Source organism: Anopheles darlingi, chromosome 2, assembly GCF_943734745.1.
Source record: "Anopheles darlingi chromosome 2, idAnoDarlMG_H_01, whole genome shotgun sequence".
NCBI lineage: Eukaryota > Metazoa > Arthropoda > Insecta > Diptera > Culicidae > Anopheles > Anopheles darlingi.
This window is the reverse complement of record NC_064874.1, coordinates 77,888,557-77,901,056: the sequence shown is the minus strand read 5'-3', so window position 1 is coordinate 77,901,056 and position 12,500 is coordinate 77,888,557. Positions and strand designations below refer to the sequence as shown.

Here is a 12,500-nt window from a genome sequence, read left to right as displayed (position 1 = left end):
ACCTTTATGATCGAAAGTTATTCCTATACACCATTACCATCGCCATAATGATCATCATCATCGTGATACATCCTGCTTTCTCTCTGCCTGGAAGCGAGCAGGATGTATTTATTACTCGTTTTATTATTGCTCTTGCCGCCAACGCTTGACGCCAACGCGTGCGCCCCCAAAAAACAAAAGCCCAAAATCGAGGCGAAAAAATCCTTCTCAGCGACCGTGCCAGCACCACCACCAGCAGCAGTAGCGCAGATCCTAGCCGTATTCCGGGTTTTTTTTCCCCCCGTTTAAAATATGACCAACATTCGCAAAACAAATTGTCCCCATTTTACCCCGCTCTCTTACGATGATTGCCAATACACAGAGCCACACGGGGGCACAGGGGCACAAGGGGTGGGAAAACAGGGAAAAGGCCGACCGCCCCAAGACAGGCGTCCCCTTCCTTAACTAACTAGGTCGGGAACGGAAACGACCCGCCCGTGGATGGTTCGCAATATTTTCATCTTCTTCGCCCTTTTTTTACTTCTTGTTTGTTCGTTTGTTTGTTTGTTGGTGTGCGTCTCGTTACTCTTTTTTATTTTTGCGAACTCGGCGTTAACCTCGACCTCTGTGACCCCCATTTCCCCCTCCAAAGGAAAAAAAACACAACGAAAAGAAAACCAAAAAGGGGAAATACCACTGTATGTGTGTGTGTGTATGTGTGTGTGCGGAGGCGCACGCTGTCGAACGCTACCAAAAGCAGGCCAACCTGGCCGTACGGCTGTGACGATCGATGGATGGAACACGGATGGATGGAGTGGTTGGGCAACAAAAAAAAACCCAAACCCGGAATCGGGTCACCTGCGACCACCAGCCGTGTCTGTGCCAGTTCACCTGCTCGGTTGAGCCGTTAAAGGCAAAATGAAAACGAGAGGACCACCAGCCAGCCCCCCACCCCGTTCGTCTCATCACCGTTCGGTGTCGATTTGCGTCTGGCGTCAGAAAAGTGCTTACATAAATGCGCGTATGTATCATAAATATTGATCCACCCCAAAAAGGGAGGGGGAGGCGGGAGGAGGCGGGAGGCAAAGACCACCATCCCTTCGCAAACACTGGGACGCCATCGTCGTCGTCGTCAGCCAGTCGTGTGCCAGTGTGGCGCTCACATAACCTCAGCTCAGCCAGCTGGTGCCAGGCGGAAGGTTTTATTTATATGAAAAGCACCGGGAATGGTCGAACAGAGATCGGCATTGCGGCCGGCAAAGGCCGGCCAGAGACCGTGGCGACTGGGCTCCTGGGCTCCTGGGCTCCTGGGCTCCTGGGGTACGGTTCAGGTTCGCATCTCATCAACGCTGAGCTGATGCGGGTTGCTCTGTTGTAGAGCAGCTTATTTGCTGCCGTCCGTTGCCGTCGCCCTTTTCTTCTTCTGCTTCTCCTTCTCCTTTTTCTTCTTCTCTGCCGGTGCCGGTTTGTTGTTTGTTGTTGCAAAAAAGGAGCGCACAGACAGCCGGGCATGCAGGCAGGCAGGCACGCTTCCGGTGGTGTACTGGCCCATAATTTACGAGCCCTGGCCCAGTACTCCGGTGCTCTCTCTTTCTCTCTCTCCGTCAGCTGTAATGCCCGCTGCTGCCGTGAAGTGCGCGAAGGTCACGACAGACGAAAGCATCTGATTATGCGGACGCCAGCGCCGGCACTAGACAAAAGGGGTCCGCAGCGAAAGATCCCGGACTATGCGGACCGCCGTGACCCGGCCCGGTCCCAAGCGCTTTTGTTTTCACCATTGTCGTTCCATAAGGGATCCGTTACTGTGCTGGGATTGCTGGGATGCTGGGCGGCCTCGTTATCATTTTTTAATTGCCGGGGCACAGAAACACACTCACGCACACAGCCAGACACACGCTACGTATATAAGCTCTACACAACACTTGTTGGATTCCGCTCATCAACCTGCCATCACGGGAATGAAGAACGGGGTCGTTCCTTTCTGCAACATGATCCCTGGAACCGTGAGCCACTCCACTCGGCACCGCTCACCCCGTCTCATCAACCGGAAGCGTCTCAAGTGGCTTTGCCCCGGGCATGCAAACCGTGTAGCACCGTGGCCCATCGTGACGCGCTCTCTCACCTGAGAGGATAACACTCGACCATCACCATCACCGTCATCATCAGTAGCAGCAGCTACAACAACAACAACATCATCAGCTGCAAGATGCGACACGTTATCGGCGCCATGCATAGTACAGCTGCTTCTCCTTCTCCTGCCGCTCTTCATCTGCAGGGTGCAACGGTTGCTTTGCAATCCCCGGACACCCCTACGATCGGACATCCCCTAGGCCACCGGCGAGCAATAAACAGCAAGCGAACAAGTGAGCGTTTGCTATGCAAATACGAACAGTGCAGGAAAAGAAGCAAGCCCGGACCAGATATCAAGGATCCGGTTGTGCTTTGCCAGTTGCCAGGTCGGACGGGACGGCCGTTGCCTGACTTGTGGTTTTCCATCCCCTTCCCTCGTCGTTAGTCGCCATTTTTGCTTTTTGCTGCTGCTGCTGCTGCTGCTGCTGGCGTTTCCAGTGGCCTTTCGTTTCGCTACTTGCCCACAGCGACACGGTGCAGGGACGATAGCGGTGGTGTTGAAGTGTGAAACGTGAGCCCACGACCTACACACCTATCCGTTGAGCGTCGAGGGTTGTATTCCGGTTCTTCTGTTGTGGTCATTGAATCACGGAGATCATAACGAGAGAAATATTTACAAACGCTCATGCGCTCCTGCTGCTGCTGCTGCTGGTGGTGTCGCTAGAGGGTGCTGGGTTAGGTGTTTTTTTATTTTCTTTTTCACAAGAACCGTTTTCCCCCACCCCGGGGATTGCTTGAGGATATTTCCTGTCCTGTTTTTTGCACTCTCACTACCGTACGCTTTCGTTTGCTCATCGTGAGCTTTTTATGAACGATCTCGTGGCTTCACGCTCACAACAAATCGTTCTATGTGTTCCGCTTTTCCTCGATACCACATACACCCAGAAGTTGTGCTCACTGCTTTTGGGGTATCCGTACACCAACTCGTTCGTGGAACGTCAAATGGGTGCGAACGAAAAGCGTTTAAATGCAATTTCCTCTGAACAAAACGCGACGCCAGGCATTAGAGCATTCGCTTCTCATTTCGGCACCACCAATAAGCCCTGGAACTCCGGAGGAATTCGAGGAAAATGCCACCGATCGCCCTAACCAACCGCTTCCCTTCGTTTGTCAATCGGAAAACGGGATCACCATGGGTTTTCCGGTGGAGCCATTTTCGGCAGCGCACCACGCAATGTCACTCACCCGCCGTGCCAGTCGTGTGCCAGTATGCTGCTAATGAAAATTGAGTTTATTTTTGAAAATCTGATTGAATTTCCACGAATCATTGTCGAGTAATGTCTTGACGGACGGATTGACGGACGCGCACGGAACCGACCGGATCTGAACCGACCAGTGGCTCCAAGTAGGAACAGAAAGATGCCACTGAAAAGGACTAAACAAGTGGCGAGATGTAGTGTGGGAGTGAAAGTAAAGAAAACGAAACAAATGATCGGATGAATGCAAAAGCCAACGCAATGACAATTCATGCTAGATGGTTGTTGGGCCGGGGCCGGTGCCGGTGACTGGCCGGCAGTGATACCGTCACACGACAGAAGAGGATCCAACGATCCTGGTTGGTTCCTTGGGCTCGCGCATAGACCTACGCCTACGGCGGGGTGTGTGTGCGTGTGTGCGCCATGATGGAAATCCAATTTGGTGCACACGCCACTCGACAAACGGTGCCCGCTGTCAGCAGGAAACCCGGCCGGCGTACGTAATTCGATTTCATGATGCCATTAGCTGGCATTTTCTAATCGAAACATGAATTTACAAGGAAAAAACCATTTCCACAGCGAAAAGCGACCAAAGTGCTGCTGCTGCTGCTGCGCTAGGGCGAGAATGCGATGCTTCAAACGATTCCCAGGAACAACATTGGCAACCTTTATGTACCTTGGAACGATCGAGCGAACACACGCACCCCCTCCCCCGCATTCGAACGATACACCACTTCCTGGAATTTTTTGTCATCCATTAGTCATCATCAACGAAACGAGACGTGTCTGATGATATTAGACAGCAATTGGTGTGCCTTTTGGAACCAGGCACCAATACCATCAGAGCATCTACTTTGTAATCTACTCGCACGAATAATCCAATTCCGCCGAAGGTTTCGGAAGTAAATTGAAACGCGTTCATCGGCTCCACACACAGACACACACACACACACACACACAACATTCTTGTGGTGATACTGGCATCGGGCACCACACCACAACAACAACGACAACACAGCACCGTTTGCCATAAAATCCCAGCGCACGAGTAGCTCCTTAAATATCAATTACACATTCATGTTCGGTCGGTCAGGTCGGAGAATTCCCAACTCGAAAACCCCCTTTCCGACCACGGGCCTCTCAGTTCGACTCCTTAAGCCTTAAGTCTTAAGTAAAATCTCTCCGCTTCATCCGGAGCTGCTCCGGTTGTTGCTGCTGCTCCGGCTGCTGCTGCTGCTGGGGATAAGAAACCGGTTTCTACTCTCTGCGATTCAGAAGGCACATCGATCTCTGCCGGACACGTCTTGATCGTAAATTCTCGCCGTACACGCGCCGCGCCTTCGAGGAACTGGGATCTGAAAGGCAGGCGAAGCGGGCAGACATTCCAACGGCGCCCCGGGGGCCTTTGGTCCCAGGTGAGATGACCGAGCGGAAAAGTTGCGTCGTCTTCGTCGTCGTTGTTGGGCCACTCGTTGGCTTTAGCTTTTGGTGAATGCGGAATGCGGTTCCTTGTATCTTGAACTCGGCCCGTGTTCGACTCTGTGTTTGTCTGTGTGAGGACTCGGTATGGTTTGGAATTTGTAAAGAGTTTACTGGTGAAGGTTAGGTCAGGCCGAAGCCGGAGCCAGAAAAATCGATCCGAGTCGATTTGTCGCTGGAGCGCTTGGTCGGTCGGAAAAGAAGATACTCCCGGGGGTCTCTCATCACTCATCACTCTCCAAACGCCCACAGCAAAAGGCGGGGGCCAATCTCGCTTGGCTCGTTTTGGGACGGGTTGTGAGTTTATGAAAATTCCCATTTGCAACAGTGTATCTTGGCATGTTGACATGCGGCCCATAAATCCCCGCTGGTGCTACTCGAACATCGGAACATGCCCCCGGGAGGATACGGCCAGAGGGATCAATGCTAGATGTTGCTGTACTGTGCATGACACATGTTTTCCGCGATTTTTTCCATCCCGTTTCGTTTGCCTTTCGTCTACTATCGACCGGCTTGTAATCGGAGAGCGCCCTCTGCTGGTGGCGATGCTGGTACCTATCACCCAACAGACACCAAAACGCGCCCAACCGGTGCATTCCACGGGTGGTGGAGTTGAAGTGGAATTTATTGCATTACCATACTTTCAATGCAAAGGTGACCTGGCAAGGCGAGCTGGCAACGGGAGAACCGGACGAAAAAGGCGAGAGCGCGACGCACAGGGAAGGTCCTTGAAGAAAGCTTCATCCTCCTCAGCATTCTCTAATCGTCAGCGCCTCGAAGCGCTACGATGTGTCCTGGTGTGCGCAGCAAGTGGTACAGTCTGCCGTGAGGGCACTAGACAGGCAGCCGGCCACTCGAAATGCCGGTACGTGACATGCCGCCGGGGGTACCGTGCCGCTGCCAGATATGACTTTCGAGCTCCGGAACCCCTGGAACGCCCAGATTTTGCCAACAACTTTGCGAAGGTTCCCTCTTCAATCGAGGTGAACTTGCTTCACTCAATAGCACTGTCCGGGAACCCTTGTCCGGGGGCGCTATGCTCCGGTAGCACTTTAAAGAAGAAGTGTTCTCCGACCTCTGAAACTTCTCGGTCGCACTTGGGGAAGCGTTGCCAACAATGATCCGGCCGCTCGCGGCACAAAAAGCAAGATAACAACGTCGCGGTTGTCTATTTAAATTAAATTTTCCACCATGGTTCTCTCTGTCTCTTTCTCTCTGCCTCTCTGTCTCTCCTTCTATCTCCCTCTTTCTCTCTCTCTCTCCCTCTTTCTCTCTCTCTCATCTCTCTTTTTCTCTCTCTCAATCTCTCGTTTTCTTTACTAAAAACGAAACTCGTTCCTGGGAGCGATTGGTTATGCGAAAGCCTCAATTCATCATAAATATGGTCATCAAAAGGGCAAAAGAACGGCAACACAACCACCTGCCTCTGGAGCAGCCATGCCAGTGAGAAACGATTAATTCCGCGCGCGAGTTTTTCCGCCGGAAAGACGACCGACCTCTCAATTAATCACGATAAGAAAACTTGACTCCCGGGCGCGTTGCCTACTACGCCATCACCAGAAGGGGGCCCAGGGCCCAGGACGGAACTTTTGAAAATTGTATCGAGCGAATTGAGGCCAGGCGCTTACAGGGCCTGGTCTGGCCTGCCATGGCATGACGCCAATGGCGCCTTTTGGTCTCAGCAGCTCAGCAGCAGCGTGAAAAATTCAAGCGCAGCGCAGCCCGTTTTTCGCTGAACCACAGCCACGCCGTCGCCCAATCGACGGAAAACTTTCATTCCCCCTTTTCGTCAGTGGCCCGCGGAAGGCTTTTATTTCAACTTGTACCCCGCCTTCTTTTCCGCCCCGTTTTCGGAGACCATCAACCCGTAGGTATTGTGTGCCGGTATGCCTTATTTTGTGTGGCGGTAGCGGCCACATCATTGGCTGGCGTTTAAAGTATTTCCACTTGAATGACGGAGGGCTACTGGAGGGCGAAGGAGCTTTACGGATCACGGGACCTGGGAACTGATAAGCGCGGTGCAAAACGCTTTCACGCTTTTATTCGCGCGATATTGAAGAAGTGATAAAATGTGTCCATCATTTCGGCGAACTTCCTCGTCAAAAATCCTTCCGTCCCCTTCGTCTCCGTTGCGATAGGAAGGAATTGTTTCGGATGTTCTCTCAGGCCAAGATCCTTTTCCTTTCTGTCAATTCTCACTCCACCCCAGAGAGGGTCGGCGCGTATTTCTTTGATTCGCGGCAGCAGTAGCAGCATTAGTTCAAACACAATTATTCATCCAACCAGCAAATCCGTCGACACGCTGGTGTTCACTGACAAACGAACGACTCCAAGAACGTTCGCCAGAGGGCGAACACTTCTTCATATTTGCGCTTCCGAGCAAATAGGCCCGGCCGCCGCCTAGGCTGGATGCTCGAGCAGATTACTTCCCCGGATCGGAACTCTCGCAAATCATGATTTATGAGCTGGTTTATCAGATCAATGCTTCATTATGCCGCCCAACAATTGCTTCCTAGCGCGAGTAATCCCCATCCTTGGCCCCGGAAAATCCCATGGAGACCGGCGTCGTCTTCGCGTTGCGTTACGAAAAAGGCGAAAGCCTCGCGTACTGCCGGTTTCTGCGAAACGTACGTTTCATCCAATAAACGATGAACATATTCTGGAATTCCGGCAAGCGGATGAGGCATTTCTGGATGCTGGATCGCATTTTTCGCGGCCCTGTTAGAATGTTTGAAGGGAACTACTAGAAGCGCTTGTTAGAGGAACGATTGATGGAACAACAAGTTGCTGCTAACAGTCGCTTTTCGAAAGCAACAAAAGGCATACCAGGGCATGTTCCTGGAATAAAGGCGTCAATGGTTTTCCTATAACGGCAATGTGTTAATGTTGGAGAACAATACATCCACGCACATTGAATGGCGCTGCCCTTTATAATGGCTACACTATTCGAATATCACATCCGTAGCCACAGCTATTCATTGTTCGTTATCGCAATCAAACCAAAAATAATCCCCACTCAACAATGTAGTAACGAATTTTCATTAAAAATGCTCACTATTGTTGCAAAACTCAACGTTAACAAAGACTTTAGCGTAAATCGGAAATCGTGCGTCATCGTCCCTCGCGTAACAGCGCACGGAAGGAAGCGCCGTCCGGCGAGACCGAATTCCGAAAATGCAGCGCCCATTGTTAGTTCAGCGCAGGGAATGCATCCATAAACATTCCCTACATTACATTGCGAACATGGCGAACGTGGCGAACGTGGCGTGTGCAACAGTCCGTAGGTGGCTGCAGCACCACACACACACACAGACACCGCTTGGTATGCAGCAAACAGAAACAGCAGCAACATAACGAGCAGCAGCAGTAGCAGTAGTAGCAGCATCTACCACCACACTTACACTGCTACCATGCGACTGCCCAAAATGATTCCCCACTTCCGGTTGCGTCCGGATGCACGCCGGCTGCGGTATCCATTAGTGGTGTACGGGTGTTGCAACCAACACCGGTTTCCATCCGTGCATTCCGGATGGATATGAAGGCGGAAGCTCGAGCATTAAAATCCTCCACTGCCGGAAACCGGAAGCGGGCCCATTTTCAATCGACAACTATAATGAGCGCAATGCGGGAGGGCTGAGAGAGAGAGAGAGGGGGCGAGAGAGAAAGATGGAAGGAACACTCCACGAATGCGTTCTCAATGGCAGTTGCGCCGCGGATGGCGGATGGGGAGAAGCAAACAAAACGTGACGGGGAAAAATGTGGTCGCTCCCGTGGTGTGCACGGAACCTTTTTCTGCAAATGTACGCCATCTTAAGTGCTTCCGGAATGCTACCAGACTAAACCAGGCGGAGCTAAAGGACCTTCTGCTGGTGCTGGTGCTGCTGCTGCTGATGCTGCTACCGCCTGGTGGTTAACTGATAAGCCATGCTGCACACTGCACGCAAATTGCATCAGCAAATGCATCCATGTGTGCACTCCCCGGCCGTCGCACGGTTTGAGTGCACGGAAGCTGAAGTACTTGTAAGTGGATGACGATGTTCCTGTCCTCGAGCAGATGAAGATGTCTAGGCAGAGCGAAGAGCTATTAAAAATGGAGGGTGTTTGGTGCCCGCCAAGCACCTCGAAAGATGCCTTTTAAGGTGAGAATTACAAGGGATCGTGAATACCAGACAGATGAATGAATCGTCGATTCGTGTGAGGAATTCAGTTATTAAAGTGTTGTATTGACAACAATTATTATTTGAAAGACCGCAATGCATATCCCTTCCAATAGCACAAAAATGTTCATTTTAAATGGTTTCCTACAACATATACAAAGCAGCATTTTAATCCAACATTTGCTCGTGTCAGGGTTTCTTATCCGTTTCTTACCATATCCCCACCAAAAACATAACCACCAAGAGCACGTCACCGGTATCGTAATACGCCGGCCTTACCACTCTGGAAGCTGGAAAAACCAACAAAAAGGAAACCTCATTTACCGTACCGATTCCACCGAACCACGGTCACGATCCGGTTCGCATAACCTTGGCGCAGACGATAAGCGGCCAGCATGCGCCGTAACCACATCACGAAGCGGCCGTCTGTTTACTGGGCGAGGGCGAGGGTGGGGGTCGAGGATTCGGTAATTTGAAAACGCAACATTGGCCAGACGCACGTTGTCCTCTCCCAGCCCCCCGAAAATCGCAATCGAAATGGAGCTGCAACTGAAACAAAGGATCCGGGGATCGGCAAGAAGAAGGTGCGTCCAGTGCTCGCGTGCGCATAAGTGGCCAAGGCGAAGGCGAACATAAAAACCCCGCTAGCCATTCGGAGAAAAATGTTTTCAATTTTCTTCAGAACCAACCCCCCCACCCCCAACCTTCTCCTCACCCACCAACTAAATGTCTGCAGCTGAATTCGGCTGTCGACCGCCGGTCGAGGTCGGGACCCCCCTCCTCTCCCAAGGATTGTGGTTCGATGGAAGAAGGTCACAGGATGTGCTGTCCATGGGAATGATGCGCCCCCTGGCGCCCCCCGGGAGCACACATCTACATAGGTGACCCGCGTCGTGGGCCGCATTCGATTGTGTGATCTTTGCTTTTAAGCTAGTTTCGACCATCGCCTGTCGCCGGTCCCAATGCCCGAAACCTGAGGAGAAAAGGAACTGGGCAGCGAGCGAGCGAGCGAACGAGAAAATTGGATATCGCGCTCCGGGCACAACCGGCATGGTTTGTTGGGGAAACGGGAAGGGGGGAAGAGAGAGTCTATCGACCGGAAAGGGAAATGGAAAATCCACAAAACATATGCCAACGACAGAGGACCGAACCCTCTTGGCGCTTTCGAATGGCGGGACATTTGAAGGCAGCCTTGGCCCATTTCAAGATGCGGGCCGGGGGGGGCGAATAATAGATATTTTAGGATCTTTCTCCCTCTTCCCTCCCTCTCTTTCTTTCTCTTGTGCTCTCTCTCACGTTCTCTGGGTCTATTTTTTCGTTAACCCCGCTAATTCAAGTTCAGTAACCTTTTTCCTCTTGTGGTTGAATTTCCCGCCTCGATTTCCCGCTCGCTTTTGAGGAAAGATTATCCGTCATCTAGCGCCGTAGACGAGCCCACCACCACCAGCTAAGCGTAACTGGTGGACACAAAGGTCAACTGTGAGACTATCAAAATGGTTACGTCGAGAAGAAAAAATGCTCCATAATAACTTAACGTTAAAATGCGAAAGGTAGGTAAGGTAACCTGTTAATACCGGGGCTGGATACCGCAATGGAAAAACGCGGAGCACAAAACGGGAAGAAAAACATTCCAAAATGCTATTCTAAAAACCGGCCTCCTCCAACCGGCTACCGGCTTGCGGAGAGAAAAGCGAACGAAAATCCATTCAACCGGTTAACGAACTTACCTTTTTTCTGCCCTCTTCCTCTGCTTCCTCGCGGCTCGGTTTGCTCGATTCGCCCGTCGTCTTATGATGCTGGTGACCTTTGGTCCACCTTTTCTCTTCTTACACCTTCTTCTTGGTTGGTGGTTCCTCTCCCCGAGACAATTTATACCAACCGGGCGGCTAACGTACGCCGACTGGTATCACCATCAGATCATCCTACAATTCAACAATCCAACACACACACGCGCGCGCGCGCGCACGAACCCACACTAACACCGAATAGGTCACCGGAAGTGGGAGGGTTGAGTCGAGTTTTGCCTCGAGATTTTTCACACAACAGACGGTGGCGGTAAGGCCGCGAGACAAGCCGCGACGAAACGACGCACGTTCCGCGTGCACGCACACGCACTAGGAGCCGTGGTAGGTGAAGGTACAGGAGGAGGTCACCGCAACGATAGCTTCCGCCATAAATTTGATCGCTCAACGCACGATGGCGACGAAGACGAAGGATTGCTGCATCAACTAGTAGAACCGATCGGAATGAAAGAAGAAAATGAGAAAAATGGACGAAACGACGACGACGAAGCAGGCCCGGGGACCCGGGCGACCTGGTAGTTTGGTTGAATCGAGAAAAGGGCAAAGTGGAACAGGAAGTAATTGAAACTAGGCGACGCTTTCTGCTTCCCTCCCACTCCACGCTTTAATGGTACGAGGATTTCGGCAGGTTAAGACCGGGTCCTGGTTCTGACAACGCGTGAAAACAAGTTTGTCTTGTTCCTTAACACAATTTCTGGACCGTTCACACCGCGGCAGACTTTTCGAACTGTTCGCAAATTTCTATTTCACAGTCTACTATGTCTTCACCCGAGGAGGATGAATGTGTCCCGTTGGTAAGGATACATCTCACACAATCCCCCTTTTTGGACAGGGCAACCTGATGTAATTTATATTTTCATTTAGCTCTTCCGTTGCTCCGGGAGACGCCGTCTCGGTCTCGGCGACTCGGTCTCTTCTCGCTCGCTCTAAAACGCACACGTGGAGGATACAGTACAGGGACAGAGCCAGACAGCCGGAAGCTGCTACAACGCCAACGCACAGCACATGGCACCTATATATACCCAGGAGCAGCCTTGCCAACGGAGTCATAATAATAGTCACGCCGGGCGCCGGTGAGTGAGTTCAGTCGCACTGAAAAGGCTTCCCATACCAACTTGTTACAAATATCAGCGAGGCAGCCAGCCAGCCAGCCAACATGCCATCGCTACCAGATCCCTGGTATCATCCCCCTACCGGAAACGGAATGTTCTCTCGCTCTCTCTTCTTCACTTTCATTTTCATTAGCCTCATTCTGCCTTTGTCTATCTCTCTCTCTCTCTCTCCCTTTCTCTCTCCCTTTCTCTCTCTCTCTCTCTCTCTCTCTGTTTTCTCTTTTTCTATCTATCGTTCTCTTTTACTCCACTTTTATACGAAAATGTTTCGCAAATATCTGTCGTGACGTTTTTGGATTATTTTCAGAGGAAATCCGTGAGTTTCCGCCTCGCCATTCGGAGAACGCTTTGACCTTCAAGCGTCATCATCGAGCGGTACGGTCTCGGCTAATTCGCATGCACAGCTCTCCTAGGAGTATTCCTCCATCGGGGGTGGGACCGTGCCTTCAACCTGTGGCCACCGTTAACCCAAAAGGATGCGCTCGATTGAAATGGAATTTGGCACAAATGAAAGGAGTGCCGCTGTTGCCGTTACGGTGGAAACACTCGTCGAGGGACGATAATGTCCTCAAGGTCACCACTCCCAGCAGGACTAGACTATAGATAGACTAGCGCGGGGCTACGGCGAACGGACTTCAACGGTCG

The 12,500-nt window shown here is 51.6% G+C and overlaps 1 protein-coding gene across 2 annotated transcripts in view; it reads right to left on the bottom strand.

The window, feature by feature from the left end:
* LOC125960057 (uncharacterized protein DDB_G0271670-like) overlaps positions 1 to 12,500 on the bottom strand; it is a 35,779-nt gene that overhangs the window by 21,107 nt on the left and 2,172 nt on the right. For both annotated transcript variants that reach the window (XM_049693224.1, XM_049693223.1), the window contains exon 2: positions 10,669 to 11,169. The gene's annotated coding sequence lies outside the window, so the exon portion shown is untranslated. The remainder of the gene's footprint in view (positions 1 to 10,668; positions 11,170 to 12,500) is intronic.